This window comes from Triturus cristatus, chromosome 9, assembly GCF_964204655.1.
Source record: "Triturus cristatus chromosome 9, aTriCri1.1, whole genome shotgun sequence".
NCBI classification, from domain to species: domain Eukaryota; kingdom Metazoa; phylum Chordata; class Amphibia; order Caudata; family Salamandridae; genus Triturus; species Triturus cristatus.
Genome location: NC_140592.1, coordinates 942,540,707 through 942,561,354, shown reverse-complemented (window position 1 = coordinate 942,561,354; position 20,648 = coordinate 942,540,707). Strand labels below are relative to the sequence as shown.

Below are 20,648 nucleotides of genomic sequence, written 5' to 3'. Positions count from 1 at the left end.
GCGTCAATTAAGAAGAAAGTGCTGGGAAAAGTACAGGCGTATCGTGCAGGCAGCGGGGACAAGGCTCATGTTACGCGTCTCTTGCAGCGCGGCACCTCCTCTAAGGCACTGCGATGCAGAACCAGTGAGACGAGCGAGTCGCCCTAGCGGGCCTCTGAAGCACCGCAACCACAATGGCGCCGGCCGCGTAAGCAGTGCGAAACGCTCCCGCAGCCGGATCCTGGACCTGAAAATGAAAAAAACACAATACAAAGGTCCAGAATGAAAATAAACCGCCCCCAGGCAACACAGTCTTTAGCGCGTTTCCCACAGGAGCAAATACAGCTAGAATCACAGGCAATCAATGAAATATACCAGAAACAAGAAAATTGACTTAACTGGCTGCGAAGCAGCGAAGAAAGAGGAGGAACCAACAGGGTGAAAGGACTATGTCTGTTAATGGACACTATGGAAGGACTATGAAGTTGGAGACCTCCCTCAGTGTCATGGGAGTTGATGTTCTTACTCATTTCTACCTTTGTTTTATGCAAGTTTTTTTAAATAAGTCTTTCTGGCTGCTATGAAATTTGATATGTTAATAAAGTGGAGAAAGGCAAAGCATAATCTGAGCTCCAGTCCGAACATAGAATTGTTTTTACATTATGTTTAAACTCTGCCCAATATTAAAAGTGTTGCACACAAAAATAGTAATAAAGCAAATGCGGCTAAGAAAATTATAATAGCGAGTGATACAAAATTAGGTATACCTATGACTAACTTTAGTTGAACATGTTTCTAACTAGAACTATGTTGGTGCTACCAACAACACTTTGCAAGAATATAATGAAGTAATAATAAGGTTCTACCATGTTAATACCTCTGAGCTCACTTCAAATTGTGGGTATTCAGGGTAAATGTATCTCGTAAAAGTAGTATGTATATCAACAGGTTTTTGTAGATCAACACATAGTCCAAATGAGGGCTGTGAAGTGGCTGAGAAGCAATGCAAAAGGAATAACACAAGGGGCAGTACATAGCATAAGTGAAGGAAGGCTAGCAAACAAAACATAAAACTACTTGTTTAGTCCAAAACTGTGAAATAACACTGATGTAGTAAAACATATTCCAGGATTAATAAAAAACTCAAAGTTGCATATCAATTTGGATTTAAAATAAGGTACCTTGAGGTGATCCGACACCCAATTATGGTTCTCAAGAGAGCCAAAATGTAAAGGAGAACTTACTCCATGAAGATGGTAAGGAGAGTATTCGTAATGAGCTGTGAATATCAATATCATTAACCCATCATAAGGTATGGTAACAAAGTGCTGTCCTGTGGGAAGACAAGATCTCTTCACGTCGGTATTCTGAAAAGGAAGGCCAGAAGGGGAAATTAAATGTGTGCAAATACCCACTACACGGTAGCATGCAGCAAAATTAAATGGTGTAATGCTTGGAGATCCACAGGCACATTTACTATTATTTCATGCAAAGCTGTGCAGCAAGGGAACTTACTGTGTGCGAAAGCAGAAATTCTCAACATTTACATAGATATGGAGCATTTCTGCTCGCTCCTTGCCTTGGCGGACTGTACACACTTCCTGCACAAAAACAACCCAAAGAGGAATTTTCCTCTTTGTTTATGTGCTGCAGAAAACAGCACACATTGAAATAGGAAGTAACAAAGAGAAATAAAGATATTTCTCCTCGTTATGCCTCTGTCGGCTATGCCCATATTTTGGCACAAACCCAGGTTTACAAATCTTTGCAAATCTGTGTGTGCGTCAAAATACATGCATGGATGCATGGGAATGGTCATCCTCCACCCACCTACCCAATGCAAAGTAATACAAGGTAGTGCTATGCGCAGAATTGCATTAATTTGTATTTTCTAACCAATGCAAAGCGGCTTTGCTTTCTTAGTAAATGCCAAAAATGATGTGCATTGGGGGCTGTGCCACAAAAGTGACGCAGCCCCAATGCTAAATTATAGTAAATCTAGGCCATAGTGCATATCTGTTAAAACAGGTCTGAGTACCAGTCAATAGGGAAGTGTGCTCAAACAAGAGTAAATTAAGTTTAAAACGAAGGGTATACCTTTAGAAAGGCCCTGAAAACTTGGCTTTACAAGCAGTAACTTTTTATGTTTGTGTTTTCTTCCATCTTCTCTCTCAGTTTGGGGTCAGAAAGCGCCGGGACACTCCCTGGAGTAGCCGTGCGCTATATAAGCAACCCCAATAACATAACATAACATAACATAACATAACATGAAGAAACAAAATCAGAAGATTAAGCGAGCCCATAGTGCAGCTTAAGATAGGAATCAACAAGCGATCAGTGTTAGGTAATACAATGATGACAAGTAGTGTTTTGAAGTTCAAATTGTCGGATCAAAAGATACTATTGACAGAATAGGAAATTAAACTTTGTTTAAAGAGCAGACCATAAGATTGAGAATAATTATAAAGTATGTCTAATGTTCCACCAAAATTCAAAAAACAAATCATGCGAAAAAAATGTGGAAACAAAATTGCCGCCAGCTTGCCCACAGAAGTTGCAGATGCAGAAGTAAGGACTCATTGAATGTAGCAAAAGCGTGAGGTAGCTGGTGGCCCAGCAACCCCGTTGATAATGGTGTGTGTTGGCGACAATCTCGCTGAACACTAATAAGCATCGAGCCATAAGTGCCAATGGCTAAGGTGCACTACAACTCTGCATATGGAATGTCAAGGACGAAAATGGTAGGCTTGGTGGGAGCAACATAAATATTTTTGTGGTTCACAACAAAGGCTGGTAGAGGGATAGTTCAGAAATAAAAACAATGTATGATATGTATGGGATAAAGTACCTTCTTTCATATTTTATAAGGATATTGCAAGTCAACAAGTTGTTCCGTGATCATATAGAGGAACTAGGCTGAAGGCAGAGTTCATTTATAAGGTCACGGAATGCCAAGGTGACTTGCACTATCTTTAAAATCAATAATCGATAGTATTTTATTCCTTATACTACATAGTCACACCATCACCCCTCCAGCACATCACTTAAAGCCTTGGGGCCAGATGCATCAAGCATTTTTTGCCTTCGCAAACGGCTGATTCGCGGAGTCGGGCCGTTTGGGAACGCAAAAGAATTCCCTTCTGATGCAGCAAACCCTATTTTGCGATTCGGCAACCTGTTACTGAATCGCAAGATGGGTTTGCAATTCGCTATTAGGATGGGACGTGTTTAGGGTGTCCCTTCCTAATACCGAATCGCACCGGTATGCATGAATGTTTTGCGACCGAAATGCGGTCGCAAAACATTCGCATTTTACCACCTACTGCAAGTAGGTGGTAACCGATTCGCGCGAATGGGCAGGGGTCCCCAAGGGACCCCTTCCCCTTTGTGAATGTCTGTAAATGCATTTTCTAAGAGCAGGCAGTGGTCCGACGGACCACTGCCTGCTCTTAGAAAATGAAAGGAAAGGTTTTCATTTTCTCTTTTGGAAAGCATCCCCTTTTCCTTTAAGGAAAACGGGCTGCTTTACAAAAAAAAAATTGCTTTATTTAAAAGCAATCACGGACATGGTGGTCTGCTGACTCCATCAGGCCACCATCTCTGTGATTTTTGCGATTCCTATCGCAAGTATTCGCAATTAGGAAATCGCAAAATGGTTTGTTGATGCATGTGGCCCTTGGTGTCTTGCTCTTTCATATGAAAGAGCAAGTATGGTTGCAGATATGAAGAATAAAAGTGGTATCTGGTGTAAAATTATATTCACCAAAGAGTAGTTAGTAATTTATTGACTGTTGGCCATGTTAGTAATTTATTGACTGTTGACCATGTTGGTAAGAACATGACATTGATGGTTCACAGTTAAAAGCTGTTGGAATGAAAGTTAAGGAATGAATTTAAAAGCGTGAACTCAATGTTATTATTACTACGGAGGAATTATTTCCAAAGTAAGGTGGCATATTTCAAGGGAGACAACGAACATATGGATTAAATCCTGGGTGCACCTAATAGAGATGCTCAAGTGGGTGTCATCAGATCCATGGGCCTACCACCAGTAAAACCAGACACCGACTTGCCCCATGACATGTGGTCCCCTAAGACTCTGTAGAGTGCTCTCACCCAGTATAGTTTTTGTTCTCTTTTCGAAAAAAGCTTTTGCCGTCTACAAAACCAGTAGGGTCTTTAACTACTCTTTCATGACCTCTATACTGCAGGGCAACGACTACTTGTTCTGTGTTAGCTCACATTAACTGAACACTGAGACTCTGAGGAACAGGCAAGCTAACCGTTGCACCCTCAAAACTTCTTCATTGATTTGTTTTTGGAGGATTTTATATAGCGCAAACTAGACCCGAAGGTATCAGAGCGCTTTTCATGAGCACCAATTATTTTACAGACGGACACATTCATTTTTGTAAGGCACGGGGAGATTAAGTGATTTACCCAGAATCACAGATTGTTGAGCGTACCTGCCGAGACTCGAACCTGGTTCCCCAGCTCCGAGATTGACCGCCCTAGCCGTTAGGCCACATTCTCTCCCCTACCTGGTTGGGACTCTTGTTTTACTTGGGGCGGTTGGATTTAGAGCTTACAACATGTTTGGACTGTTCTATCCAGGGCCGGACCGGGAACACAAACCAGCCCTTGGCAATTCTGGAAACAAACTTACTGCGATTTCTAACAACAGTGAGAAATGGGGAAAAATCTTAAATCTCAAGATGAAGTTAACCAGGGCTGAATTGCATGCTGAATTTTTAATTGAATATGTCAAAGCAGGAGTAATCCCTAAAGGGCTCCAGATAAGACCTGAACCAGGACTATTTCTGGCCAATAAGACATTTTTAGACGTTGGGACTCAAATAGCCAACTGGTGTAATAGAGATTGAATTCTACTGATAAAAGAGACAGCGCAGTAGATCATCATATTGGAGAAACAGACAATCGAAGTGTTAGAATCCAGTCTGAAAGCTAATACGGCATTAGATGAAGCTAAAAGAAAATTGGAGATGTTAGATCTACAGGTCAATGGGTATAGGGAATACCTGATTAACAAAAAGACAAACTCAAGAAATATGTTAGCAAATTCAGGATGGAATTAGCATTTCCATATCTAAATAAAGAATACTATGAACAGAGAAAAGAACAGGGATGGGAGGGACAACCAATGACCAGGCCCGTGTAGTTGAGGGGTTGCAAGAAACATGTAACGTTCTACAAGACATCAGGGTCAAGTAGTGAGTATGAGGGACCATCCCTGGAAGAACAAGCAGGACATACCTCCATTTCCTACCATTTTGTTTTTTTAGAACGACAGAGAAGGGGACAAAGAAACAACTCGAATCAGGGCAGGGGCAAATGACAAGGAATTACCCACCACAGTAATACCTAAAACAAGGAAATCAGAAATATTGGAGGTAAATACATTTCCCATTATCAATCTATCAAAGGAAGAATTAAACAGGGTAGAAAAGGAAGTCTTAGAAAAAGGGTTTAGTTTTGCTCCCACGGCAAATGCCAATAAGTTTGAACTAGAAAAGGATCTCAAATCCTTTTTTTAGGAAAATTAGACTGAATAGACTTTTTGAAGGCTGTCAACCACAACCGGTTGAGAACATTTCAGAGTTGAAACCAAAATCCACATTTACACCATCCATAAATCAAGTCACCAAAAATGTAGAAATATTAGAAAGAGCAGTAGAGATCAATGTGCAAAAACTCCTTAGCGATCCCCATTTACAACCCAACAACATGTCCAGTGAATTGAGAGAGGCTCTACGCTTACTCAAAATGATGGTAGCATCACCATATATCCCGCCAATAAGGGCAGGGGAGCAGTGATTTTAGACACAATGGACTATGTGAGAGTATTGAAACTCCTTCAGTTGGAGCAACATTGATAAAAGTTCCATCTAGGAAACTTCTTGTTCTGAGGAATGAAGTAGATGTGCTATTAGAGACAGCTGAAGATAATAATTGAATATGTGAGGAGGAGTTTAGGTTTTAAAGAACAACAATCCCCCAACTCCAATCATCTACAGATTACCGAAGATCCATTAGGATGAAAAGAACCCACCTTTGAGTCCGATTGTCAGTAGTTTAGGTTCCCTTTTGGAACCTTTAAGTAAATATGCCGACTGCTTTTTAAAAACCTTTGGTATCAAGAAAAAGTCATACATTAAAGATTCAGCACATATCTCCATACTTGAGGAAAAAAGCTTCAACAAGGATACACACATTTTAGTTACCCTCAACATTGAAGCTTTGTAGTTAAAACATTTTTAGAAAATTAGGAGATACAAGGTGCCAGTAAGGAGTTCATTTCACAATGTGTATCAATGATGTTAAAAAATAAAATATTGTTATTCAAGGATGAACTATTCTTGCAACTTAAATGGACCAGTGTAGGGGTCACATGTGCCCTAATTCTGGCCTGCCTTTAGGAGAGTGTTTTTGAGGCTAGACATATTTTTAATGAGATGGCCCCTTTTTCAGAGAATGTAAAGAATTGGTATAATTTTATAGAGGATATTCTCTTCATATAGGAGGGCCCTAGTGAGATATTGGAAGACGTTTTGGAATGGTTAATCCTGGCTGACTCAAACCTTAAATTCGCTGCCCATTGGAGCAAAACAAGGGTGAACCTTTTACACATTTCCATCAAGAGTGTATCAGGACAACTAGAGGTAGAATAGTACACGAAACGGACTGACAAAAATACCCTTTTGCATTACTCTAGTTACCACTCTAGAACACAGTGTGATAATATCCCTTTCTGACAATTTATTCGTCTTCAAAGAAATTGTTCCTTACTCAATGACTTCTACACATATTCAGAAACTGTAAAGAATTTTTTTTAAAGCTAGGGGTTACCCGAAAAAACGTATAAATCATTATTTTAAAAGAGCCCTTTTCTACAACAAGACAGCATGTTTAACAGAATACACACCAACCGTAAAAATAGTAAAATGGTTTTTGCAAGTCAGTTTTCTGGAGTAAGCAATCAGATTAAAAACATTGTGAACAGGAACTGGAATATTTTGAATGAAGGCGAGGACACGCAGTTGAAAAAAATATTTCTTACCTTCAGGAGAAATAAAGTATGCAATGCTTTGGTACATACATACAGAGATTCTAAAATGAAACAACAAACCACCTTAGAAATGAAGAGAGTACACTGCCCACAATGTGCTCTTTATAAGGCAGATATAGTTCATATGTTTGCGACTTGTAGAGAGCTGGACCCTGATTAAGGAGATCAAGGGATGTCTCAACGAGAAACTATGGCTTCAGGTCGAGCTGGACCCTCCATTGATATTGCTGGGAATATCTAGGCTGAAAGAATAGGAAGGAGGTGCCTTATTAATTATAGCAATGGCTGTGTATAGGCTATGCATTGCATCAGCCTGGCTGGATCCGGCACCCCCCTCAATTCAGCAATGGGTGCCTCGCTTACTGGCTGTATACAATCTGGAAAAAGCTATATTTTGGTGAAAGGGATACAGGGCAAAGAAGAAGGGAATAGACATTTGGAAGCCTGTATCCGACTGGGCTGAACAACCGGATTGCTAAGGGGGCGAACAGAATAAGTGGTATGCTATGGGGAAGGGAGCTTTACCAAAGTTAACAATGAGTTTGATGAAAAAGATTTAGTACCGCATGTAAAAACATTGTTTACACCTTGCACTTTGCACTAAGCATTTTATGGCTATGTCTTTGCTGTCATTTAAATAGCTATGCTGCTACGTAACAAAAGTCAGGAATGTAAAGTTTAGATGTACAGTTTTGCACCTGGTACTTTAACTATTTTAAATGTACAATGAGAGCATTTTGAAGCTTTATGCATCACCACTGGGACGGAATTAATTAAATATCAATATAAATGTGGGCCGGGGTAGGGGGTCTTCGGGGATAAAACGGGGGGGGGGGGGCAAATTTGTTTTCTTTGTCCCTCTCTCTCTCAATAAAAAAAATTAAAAATAAGAAATCAAGAGAGCCACAGGTAATCATAAATGTGGCAACTGTACTATATGTGACCACTGCATAGTGAGTAAAATGACATCCAGAAGCTTGAACAACTGTTGGAGTAGTAATATTGTTTACCTGTTATTATACCCATGCTTATATGGATAGGTGGGTGAAACAGGTCCAGAGTTAAGGCTCTGCCTCTTGGATCACAAATCAGCACTAAAACAGGAAAACCTAATGCGCACCTAGTTGAACATTATATAGAAGCCAAATATGGATACCTTGATTTCCACAGGTTTATTTTACAAAAAATGAAATGGAACAAGAGGGTTGGATGCCTAGAATATAAGAGAAGGTTAAGAGAAAACTGGTACATCTCCAGACTCAACACTGTGAGGAATGGACTTAATTTGAGAGAAGACTGGATGAAAATCATTAATTGATGGCTATAATCATCTATGATATGAAGTCAAAACGACTATATACAACCCAACGGCCATTGGCTCAGTCTTATCGATAGGCTACAGGGCTCGAAGAATCCACTCGCCCGCTCGCATTCGCGAGCCAGATTTAATTAGGGAGAGCTATTTTTAGGAGGAAGGAAGACTGACATTTGACCTCTGTCTCTGAAAGCAGAGCAAATGTGACAAGATAGCAAGATTTAAAGGCATCTTTATTGCTCACAAAGTGAATGAGCAATAAAAATGCCTTTAAATCTTGTTAACTTCTCACATTTGCTCACAGAGGTCAAGTGCATTACAGTTAGGTCAAGTAGATTTTTGAAGTTACTAGACCTGCAGGTCTATTGAGATTTTTTTGATTTTTTGAGCCCTGCTACACCCACAGATTTATAGGGCTGGGTATCAGCCACTGAGAGCTTGTATGTGGAGTGCTATCAACTGAATTGGATACACACTGAATGATGGGCCATCTCTATAAGCACTCACAAGAACAATTTGGGGCTTCTCATTTACCAAATAACTATGCCTGGTAAGCCCTAAAATTTATAAACTGTCTGGTTAATAGGAAACAGAAGGTTAACATTGTACATACGAATACACCACAAAACGGCGCAGCTGTGATGATACAGCATTTTTAAAAAACAATATCTTTATTCGTGTTCAGTACAACTGGGAAAAACATTTTTTTAAAAACACCACATTAGTTACACTGTATTATAACCAGATCTAGACTTATCATACCTAGAACTTCTGCAGTCAGTTGGAACTTGCCCACTCGGAATACCATGTATGTGGGGGAAGCGCGGGAGGGGGGGTAAATAGGCCCCCACAATAGTCTTTCCATTTACCCCAGATTTTTACCCATTGTTTTGGACCGCCTCTATTGGTGTAGACATTTTTTTCCGCTACCATGTTTGTGTCCATAACTTTTTTGCATTCCATGCCATATAGGAGCATCATGCAGATCGTTGTCTCCCAGTCAATACTCAGGTCTCATCATGGTGGGGGGAGTGGCACTTGCTTCCTAAGCCATTTATGAGGCGCTGTCGATCACGGGTAATCCCTACATGTTTCTGCTGTGCCTGGCGATTAAGGGCTTTGGGGTCTGGGGCCCTCCATCCAGTCCTAGGCCTCCTCCGCCAAGGAGAAGAACCACTTTTTGTCTTCTGCCATGACCCTTAAGCGGGCTGGAAACATCATGTAGTATTTAATGTTTTTTTCCCTCATAGCTCTTTTTACGTCCAAGAAGTTTCGGCGCATTCTTTGTACCTTAAGCGTGAAGTCTGGAAAGAATGTGATGGTGGCGTTATCGTATTTGAGAGGTGGAGCACTTCGAGTCGTCTGCAGAATCACATCACGGTCCGTATAATTGAACACCTGAGCTACGATGGGACATGGGGGAGCCCCTGGACATGGGCGGGAGCCCGGCACCTTGTGTGCTCTCTTGACAGAGAAGAACTTGGATAGGCCGTGGGGCTGCAGTTGTTTCAGCACAACATCTTCCACAAAGAGTTCAGGGGTAGGGCCTTTCACCCTCTCTAGAACCCCCAATATTCGAATGTTATTGTGTCTTGAGCGGCCCTCCGTGTCAACCCAGGCCTCCAGGTCTCTTGTGATTCTCCACAAGTCGGCCCCTTGGGTTTTGAGGGTGGCAGTTTCAGTCTCTAAAGCCGTTGTTGTTGCTTCCACCTCTCGGACTCTGGCCCCTTCATTGCGCAGGTCTGCTCTGACCAGCGTGAGTTCTGAGTTCATTATGTCTATTTTACCTTCAAGTGCTGTGCGCACTACCTGGATGGCAGCCATTTCATTGTGGAGCATGAGCGTCTCAGCGTCAGTGGAGCCAGTCGTCTCTTGGGTCAACTGCTCCATAGCACCGCCTGCAGCTGAAATCTCTCTGGGAACCGCATACTTGTCCAGCTTGGTCTGAAGGCTGCCCATTGGGCCCTTCCCCCCTGTCAATGTAGTGCCTGGGCCCTTGTTGTAGCTAGGGTGCTGGGTGTAATCTTCTGCATGAGGCGCAGGAGTAGCGTACCGTATTTACTAATGCCTGCCGGGGTGTCAACAGCATACCTCGCGGCCTGTTGGCATTCCGGCAGTCCCTCACAAGCCCTTCTGAGTAGTAAAATGGTCATGGACAGCTAGGCCTCGCAGGTTCAGGTTCACTGCAGCTCGAGACAACCGCCAAGTTTGCCCTCCGTTGCTTCCCAGGGGCTATTACTCCAACACTACCGGTCTCCAAGGGGGGGGGTGGGGACAGAGTCCCCGCTCTCGCAGGTGTTTAATACTATCAGGGATGTAGCGCTAGAAATTCTCTGAGTGGGTTCCTGCTTGTCCGGTGCTATCCCGTGGGTCCGCACCATGCACAAATTTTAGTCGAGAGTCGGAGCCCCGCCCCCTTAGGTCAGTCAATACACCGCCTCTCACCTGGCAAGTCTATTGTTTGCAGTCCACCGGCTCTACTGGGCAGGCCCGGCGAGTTACGCTCGTGCTCTTCTGCCTCTGTGATACGGCCCACTAGTGTCTTCAGAGGTTGTGGGGCCTGACACCTCCTTCGCCGCACCACCCCCCTCCAAGCAGCTCCTCACCTCTGCACTTGCAGTGGCAGTGGCAGTGGCTCCCCGGCCGGCCTGGAATAGAGCGGATACCAGGGCTTCAGGCGCCGACTCGATCATCACCGTAGGACCGCTGCCCCCCCACCACCTGATCACCTCACTACTCAGGATCGGGCAGAAATCAGGATCACCGCCAAGCGCCACAGCTCCCCTGGAACTGCCCACTTGTGGGCCTCTGCCTCTTGACTCCACAGGTCCATCAGGTGGGTGCACATGGCATGGCAGGCCTCATGAGGCAACCCGCCACTGATGTCAGGCAGATCAGCCAGGCTCCAGGTCGCAGTTCGGGAAATCGGCAAAGTTTTGTTATGCAAAACGAACAGTTTCAGAGCTGTTGTCTGGCGCTAGGATCGGATTTTGTAACAGATGGTGGGGGATTGGACATTAGAGGCTCTGAGCTGCTCTTTGCAAGTTGCCATCTTGCTCGGCAGACAGCCACGCTCCAATGATACAGACTTTTGATCTAAGCAATAGAATAAATGATTGGGGACAATGGAACGCATGAGACTATTAAGAGGCTCTAAACGTTAATAGTATTTTAACCAAAACAATGTTGGAATCTTATGAATGTATATATCTATGAATTAATCAAGCCTACATGGTCTGAACAGGTAAGAATCGACTAGCGGATAGGAAGCAGATAAATAAAATAGGTAACATTAACACATTACAAAATGGAGCAGCCTTCATTACATGGGTCCCTCCATCAAAAATGACGAAGTCAATGATTGGTGAGGAAAAAATACGTCACACCGGAAGGAGGGATAAGAACGCCTTGGAATATGGCATTATCCCTAAAACACAGCAAATCCAACAAGAAAGATGGTTAGACGCGTAAACGCAGTTAAGCACTTACGAGGTAAGGGGGCTAGGCTCGGGTGGCAGATGACAACAGTGATCCCTGGTTGATTAGGTAGGCTTTGTAACATCCCGTAGTGATTTGAGAGGAGGTAGATGGTGTCACCAGGACGGACCGCAGTTAAATTCAGTCACCCCCTAGGTTAGTCGAGGCAGGCTCTGGAACACCCTGTAGTAATATGAAAAAGAGGGGAGTGGCTATTGTCCTGTGAATTATTCCGGACTGTGAAGGAGGTAAACTCATGGAAGATCCATTTCCATTCGATGTGAGGAATGTGGAGGTTAATCTAGTATGCGAGACAAAGACGACTATGATCATAATACACCCCAACATGAAACATGGGTCATACGAGAGATTAGGATGGCTAAATAATGGAAGGTTGAAAGCCCCATTAGATAATCCCAGTAGTGAAATTGATAAGGACGTAAATTTGGGCTAAATAGGAGTAGTTTAATATATGTAGACATTAAACAATAATCATTGGCTTTTAGGCACTGGGAGGCCTGATCAGGCAACCAGCAGCCCCACAACCGATTTTGTATTGGCAAGAAAGCCTGGAGGTTGATAAATTCTATATAGATCCCTCAACTCAAAGAGGAAGGTAGGAACATGTATTCACCCAAATGAGGTTGAGTGAAATACCAATGTTAGGGCCCGTAGTGATTGTTTAAGCGGGGGACGTGAGTATTCGCTTGAGTCAAATGTGTTGGGAGCTGGGAAACCCAGACAATATCAGTGGCAGACCTGAGGACTGCAATATTTTGGGCAGACCCAGGGCCTGCAATTAGGCTTGCACGTACCTGAGCGCGCGAGCCCTCAGGAGCACACCTGACCAGGCTTGCTACCTCACAGTCTAAAATTATCCAGGGAAAGTGCAAATTTCGAATCGTCTGCCGGCGTCACCGCGGGTTCAGCCCGCAATACGGACCCCTGCTGGGGCGTCAATTAAGAAGAAAGTGCTGGGAAAAGTACAGGCGTATCGTGCAGGCAGCGGGGACAAGGCTCATGTTACGCGTCTCTTGCAGCGCGGCACCTCCTCTAAGGCACTGCGATGCAGAACCAGTGAGACGAGCGAGTCGCCCTAGCGGGCCTCTGAAGCACCGCAACCACAATGGCGCCGGCCGCGTAAGCAGTGCGAAACGCTCCCGCAGCCGGATCCTGGACCTGAAAATGAAAAAAACACAATACAAAGGTCCAGAATGAAAATAAACCGCCCCCAGGCAACACAGTCTTTAGCGCGTTTCCCACAGGAGCAAATACAGCTAGAATCACAGGCAATCAATGAAATATACCAGAAACAAGAAAATTGACTTAACTGGCTGCGAAGCAGCGAAGAAAGAGGAGGAACCAACAGGGTGAAAGGACTATGTCTGTTAATGGACACTATGGAAGGACTATGAAGTTGGAGACCTCCCTCAGTGTCATGGGAGTTGATGTTCTTACTCATTTCTACCTTTGTTTTATGCAAGTTTTTTTAAATAAGTCTTTCTGGCTGCTATGAAATTTGATATGTTAATAAAGTGGAGAAAGGCAAAGCATAATCTGAGCTCCAGTCCGAACATAGAATTGTTTTTACATTATGTTTAAACTCTGCCCAATATTAAAAGTGTTGCACACAAAAATAGTAATAAAGCAAATGCGGCTAAGAAAATTATAATAGCGAGTGATACAAAATTAGGTATACCTATGACTAACTTTAGTTGAACATGTTTCTAACTAGAACTATGTTGGTGCTACCAACAACACTTTGCAAGAATATAATGAAGTAATAATAAGGTTCTACCATGTTAATACCTCTGAGCTCACTTCAAATTGTGGGTATTCAGGGTAAATGTATCTCGTAAAAGTAGTATGTATATCAACAGGTTTTTGTAGATCAACACATAGTCCAAATGAGGGCTGTGAAGTGGCTGAGAAGCAATGCAAAAGGAATAACACAAGGGGCAGTACATAGCATAAGTGAAGGAAGGCTAGCAAACAAAACATAAAACTACTTGTTTAGTCCAAAACTGTGAAATAACACTGATGTAGTAAAACATATTCCAGGATTAATAAAAAACTCAAAGTTGCATATCAATTTGGATTTAAAATAAGGTACCTTGAGGTGATCCGACACCCAATTATGGTTCTCAAGAGAGCCAAAATGTAAAGGAGAACTTACTCCATGAAGATGGTAAGGAGAGTATTCGTAATGAGCTGTGAATATCAATATCATTAACCCATCATAAGGTATGGTAACAAAGTGCTGTCCTGTGGGAAGACAAGATCTCTTCATGTCGGTATTCTGAAAAGGAAGGCCAGAAGGGGAAATTAAATGTGTGCAAATACCCACTACACGGTAGCATGCAGCAAAATTAAATGGTGTAATGCTTGGAGATCCACAGGCACATTTACTATTATTTCATGCAAAGCTGTGCAGCAAGGGAACTTACTGTGTGCGAAAGCAGAATTCTCAACATTTACATAGATATGGAGCATTTCTGCTCGCTCCTTGCCTTGGCGGACTGTACACACTTCCTGCACAAAAACAACCCAAAGAGGAATTTTCCTCTTTGTTTATGTGCTGCAGAAAACAGCACACATTGAAATAGGAAGTAACAAAGAGAAATAAAGATATTTCTCCTCGTTATGCCTCTGTCGGCTATGCCCATATTTTGGCACAAACCCAGGTTTACAAATCTTTGCAAATCTGTGTGTGCGTCAAAATACATGCATGGATGCATGGGAATGGTCATCCTCCACCCACCTACCCAATGCAAAGTAATACAAGGTAGTGCTATGCGCAGAATTGCATTAATTTGTATTTTCTAACCAATGCAAAGCGGCTTTGCTTTCTTAGTAAATGCCAAAAATGATGTGCATTGGGGGCTGTGCCACAAAAGTGACGCAGCCCCAATGCTAAATTATAGTAAATCTAGGCCATAGTGCATATCTGTTAAAACAGGTCTGAGTACCAGTCAATAGGGAAGTGTGCTCAAACAAGAGTAAATTAAGTTTAAAACGAAGGGTATACCTTTAGAAAGGCCCTGAAAACTTGGCTTTACAAGCAGTAACTTTTTATGTTTGTGTTTTCTTCCATCTTCTCTCTCAGTTTGGGGTCAGAAAGCGCCGGGACACTCCCTGGAGTAGCCGTGCGCTATATAAGCAACCCCAATAACATAACATAACATAACATAACATGAAGAAACAAAATCAGAAGATTAAGCGAGCCCATAGTGCAGCTTAAGATAGGAATCAACAAGCGATCAGTGTTAGGTAATACAATGATGACAAGTAGTGTTTTGAAGTTCAAATTGTCGGATCAAAAGATACTATTGACAGAATAGGAAATTAAACTTTGTTTAAAGAGCAGACCATAAGATTGAGAATAATTATAAAGTATGTCTAATGTTCCACCAAAATTCAAAAAACAAATCATGCGAAAAAAATGTGGAAACAAAATTGCCGCCAGCTTGCCCACAGAAGTTGCAGATGCAGAAGTAAGGACTCATTGAATGTAGCAAAAGCGTGAGGTAGCTGGTGGCCCAGCAACCCCGTTGATAATGGTGTGTGTTGGCGACAATCTCGCTGAACACTAATAAGCATCGAGCCATAAGTGCCAATGGCTAAGGTGCACTACAACTCTGCATATGGAATGTCAAGGACGAAAATGGTAGGCTTGGTGGGAGCAACATAAATATTTTTGTGGTTCACAACAAAGGCTGGTAGAGGGATAGTTCAGAAATAAAAACAATGTATGATATGTATGGGATAAAGTACCTTCTTTCATATTTTATAAGGATATTGCAAGTCAACAAGTTGTTCCGTGATCATATAGAGGAACTAGGCTGAAGGCAGAGTTCATTTATAAGGTCACGGAATGCCAAGGTGACTTGCACTATCTTTAAAATCAATAATCGATAGTATTTTATTCCTTATACTACATAGTCACACCATCACCCCTCCAGCACATCACTTAAAGCCTTGGGGCCAGATGCATCAAGCATTTTTTGCCTTCGCAAACGGCTGATTCGCGGAGTCGGGCCGTTTGGGAACGCAAAAGAATTCCCTTCTGATGCAGCAAACCCTATTTTGCGATTCGGCAACCTGTTACTGAATCGCAAGATGGGTTTGCAATTCGCTATTAGGATGGGACGTGTTTAGGGTGTCCCTTCCTAATACCGAATCGCACCGGTATGCATGAATGTTTTGCGACCGAAATGCGGTCGCAAAACATTCGCATTTTACCACCTACTGCAAGTAGGTGGTAACCGATTCGCGCGAATGGGCAGGGGTCCCCAAGGGACCCCTTCCCCTTTGTGAATGTCTGTAAATGCATTTTCTAAGAGCAGGCAGTGGTCCGACGGACCACTGCCTGCTCTTAGAAAATGAAAGGAAAGGTTTTCATTTTCTCTTTTGGAAAGCATCCCCTTTTCCTTTAAGGAAAACGGGCTGCTTTACAAAAAAAAAATTGCTTTATTTAAAAGCAATCACGGACATGGTGGTCTGCTGACTCCATCAGGCCACCATCTCTGTGATTTTTGCGATTCCTATCGCAAGTATTCGCAATTAGGAAATCGCAAAATGGTTTGTTGATGCATGTGGCCCTTGGTGTCTTGCTCTTTCATATGAAAGAGCAAGTATGGTTGCAGATATGAAGAATAAAAGTGGTATCTGGTGTAAAATTATATTCACCAAAGAGTAGTTAGTAATTTATTGACTGTTGGCCATGTTAGTAATTTATTGACTGTTGACCATGTTGGTAAGAACATGACATTGATGGTTCACAGTTAAAAGCTGTTGGAATGAAAGTTAAGGAATGAATTTAAAAGCGTGAACTCAATGTTATTATTACTACGGAGGAATTATTTCCAAAGTAAGGTGGCATATTTCAAGGGAGACAACGAACATATGGATTAAATCCTGGGTGCACCTAATAGAGATGCTCAAGTGGGTGTCATCAGATCCATGGGCCTACCACCAGTAAAACCAGACACCGACTTGCCCCATGACATGTGGTCCCCTAAGACTATGTAGAGTGCTCTCACCCAGTATAGTTTTTGTTCTCTTTTCGAAAAAAGCTTTTGCCGTCTACAAAACCAGTAGGGTCTTTAACTACTCTTTCATGACCTCTATACTGCAGGGCAACGACTACTTGTTCTGTGTTAGCTCACATTAACTGAACACTGAGACTCTGAGGAACAGGCAAGCTAACCGTTGCACTCTCAAAACTTCTTCATTGATTTGTTTTTGGAGGATTTTATATAGCGCAAACTAGACCCGAAGGTATCAGAGCGCTTTTCATGAGCACCAATTATTTTACAGACGGACACATTCATTTTTGTAAGGCACGGGGAGATTAAGTGATTTACCCAGAATCACAGATTGTTGAGCGTACCTGCCGAGACTCGAACCTGGTTCCCCAGCTCCGAGATTGACCGCCCTAGCCGTTAGGCCACATTCTCTCCCCTACCTGGTTGGGACTCTTGTTTTACTTGGGGCGGTTGGATTTAGAGCTTACAACATGTTTGGACTGTTCTATCCAGGGCCGGACCGGGAACACAAACCAGCCCTTGGCAATTCTGGAAACAAACTTACTGCGATTTCTAACAACAGTGAGAAATGGGGAAAAATCTTAAATCTCAAGATGAAGTTAACCAGGGCTGAATTGCATGCTGAATTTTTAATTGAATATGTCAAAGCAGGAGTAATCCCTAAAGGGCTCCAGATAAGACCTGAACCAGGACTATTTCTGGCCAATAAGACATTTTTAGACGTTGGGACTCAAATAGCCAACTGGTGTAATAGAGATTGAATTCTACTGATAAAAGAGACAGCGCAGTAGATCATCATATTGGAGAAACAGACAATCGAAGTGTTAGAATCCAGTCTGAAAGCTAATACGGCATTAGATGAAGCTAAAAGAAAATTGGAGATGTTAGATCTACAGGTCAATGGGTATAGGGAATACCTGATTAACAAAAAGACAAACTCAAGAAATATGTTAGCAAATTCAGGATGGAATTAGCATTTCCATATCTAAATAAAGAATACTATGAACAGAGAAAAGAACAGGGATGGGAGGGACAACCAATGACCAGGCCCATGTAGTTGAGGGGTTGCAAGAAACATGTAACGTTCTACAAGACATCAGGGTCAAGTAGTGAGTATGAGGGACCATCCCTGGAAGAACAAGCAGGACATACCTCCATTTCCTACCATTTTGTTTTTTTAGAACGACAGAGAAGGGGACAAAGAAACAACTCGAATCAGGGCAGGGGCAAATGACAAGGAATTACCCACCACAGTAATACCTAAAACAAGGAAATCAGAAATATTGGAGGTAAATACATTTCCCATTATCAATCTATCAAAGGAAGAATTAAACAGGGTAGAAAAGGAAGTCTTAGAAAAAGGGTTTAGTTTTGCTCCCACGGCAAATGCCAATAAGTTTGAACTAGAAAAGGATCTCAAATCCTTTTTTTAGGAAAATTAGACTGAATAGACTTTTTGAAGGCTGTCAACCACAACCGGTTGAGAACATTTCAGAGTTGAAACCAAAATCCACATTTACACCATCCATAAATCAAGTCACCAAAAATGTAGAAATATTAGAAAGAGCAGTAGAGATCAATGTGCAAAAACTCCTTAGCGATCCCCATTTACAACCCAACAACATGTCCAGTGAATTGAGAGAGGCTCTACGCTTACTCAAAATGATGGTAGCATCACCATATATCCCGCCAATAAGGGCAGGGGAGCAGTGATTTTAGACACAATGGACTATGTGAGAGTATTGAAACTCCTTCAGTTGGAGCAACATTGATAAAAGTTCCATCTAGGAAACTTCTTGTTCTGAGGAATGAAGTAGATGTGCTATTAGAGACAGCTGAAGATAATAATTGAATATGTGAGGAGGAGTTTAGGTTTTAAAGAACAACAATCCCCCAACTCCAATCATCTACAGATTACCAAAGATCCATTAGGATGAAAAGAACCCACCTTTGAGTCCGATTGTCAGTAGTTTAGGTTCCCTTTTGGAACCTTTAAGTAAATATGCCGACTGCTTTTTAAAAACCTTTGGTATCAAGAAAAAGTCATACATTAAAGATTCAGCACATATCTCCATACTTGAGGAAAAAAGCTTCAACAAGGATACACACATTTTAGTTACCCTCAACATTGAAGCTTTGTAGTTAAAACATTTTTAGAAAATTAGGAGATACAAGGTGCCAGTAAGGAGTTCATTTCACAATGTGTATCAATGATGTTAAAAAATAAAATATTGTTATTCAAGGATGAACTATTCTTGCAACTTAAATGGACCAGTGTAGGGGTCACATGTGCCCTAATTCTGGCCTGCCTTTAGGAGAGTGTTTTTGAGGCTAGACATATTTTTAATGAGATGGCCCCTTTTTCAGAGAATGTAAAGAATTGGTATAATTTTATAGAGGATATTCTCTTCATATAGGAGGGCCCTAGTGAGATATTGGAAGACGTTTTGGAATGGTTAATCCTGGCTGACTCAAACCTTAAATTCGCTGCCCATTGGAGCAAAACAAGGGTGAACCTTTTACACATTTCCATCAAGAGTGTATCAGGACAACTAGAGGTAGAATAGTACACGAAACGGACTGACAAAAATACCCTTTTGCATTACTCTAGTTACCACTCTAGAACACAGTGTGATAATATCCCTTTCTGACAATTTATTCGTCTTCAAAGAAATTGTTCCTTACTCAATGACTTCTACACATATTCAGAAACTGTAAAGAATTTTTTTTAAAGCTAGGGGTTACCCGAAAAAACGTATAAATCATTATTTTAAAAGAGCCCTTTTCTACAACAAGACAGCATGTTTAACAGAATACACACCAACCGTAAAAATAGTAAAATGGTTTTTGCAAGTCAGTTTTCTGGAGTAAGCAATCAGATTAAAAACATTGTGAACAGGAACTGGAATATTTTGAATGAAGGCGAGGACACACAGTTGAAAAAAATATTTCTTACCTTCAGGAGAAATAAAGTATGCAATGCTTTGGTACATACATACAGAGATTCTAAAATGAAACAACAAACCACCTTAGAAATGAAGAGAGTACACTGCCCACAATGTGCTCTTTATAAGGCAGATATAGTTCATATGTTTGCGACTTGTAGAGAGCTGGACCCTGATTAAGGAGATCAAGGGATGTCTCAACGAGAAACTATGGCTTCAGGTCGAGCTGGACCCTCCATTGATATTGCTGGGAATATCTAGGCTGAAAGAATAGGAAGGAGGTGCCTTATTAATTATAGCAATGGCTGTGTATAGGCTATGCATTGCATCAGCCTGGCTGGATCCGGCACCCCCCTCAATTCAGCAATGGGTGCCTCGCTTACTGGCTGTATACAATCTGGAAAAAGCTATATTTTGGTGAAAGGGATACAGGGCAAAGAAGAAGGGAATAGACATTTGGAAGCCTGTATCCGACTGGGCTGAACAACCGGATTGCTAAGGGGGCGAACAGAATAAGTGGTATGCTATGGGGAAGGGAGCTTTACCAAAGTTAACAATGAGTTTGATGAAAAAGATTTAGTACCGCATGTAAAAACATTGTTTACACCTTGCACTTTGCACTAAGCATTTTATGGCTATGTCTTTGCTGTCATTTAAATAGCTATGCTGCTACGTAACAAAAGTCAGGAATGTAAAGTTTAGATGTACAGTTTTGCACCTGGTACTTTAACTATTTTAAATGTACAATGAGAGCATTTTGAAGCTTTATGCATCACCACTGGGACGGAATTAATTAA

The 20,648-nt window shown here is 41.9% G+C and overlaps 1 long non-coding RNA gene across 1 annotated transcript in view; it reads right to left on the bottom strand.

Moving 5' to 3' along the window:
* The window catches only part of LOC146799116 (uncharacterized), a 52,699-nt gene that overhangs the window by 13,629 nt on the left and 18,422 nt on the right, over positions 1-20,648 (bottom strand). The window contains exons 2-3 of the long non-coding RNA XR_014969237.1: positions 14,035-14,157; positions 1,224-1,346 (exon numbers count right to left, since the gene is read on the bottom strand). This is a non-coding gene — a long non-coding RNA (uncharacterized LOC146799116). The remainder of the gene's footprint in view (positions 1-1,223; positions 1,347-14,034; positions 14,158-20,648) is intronic.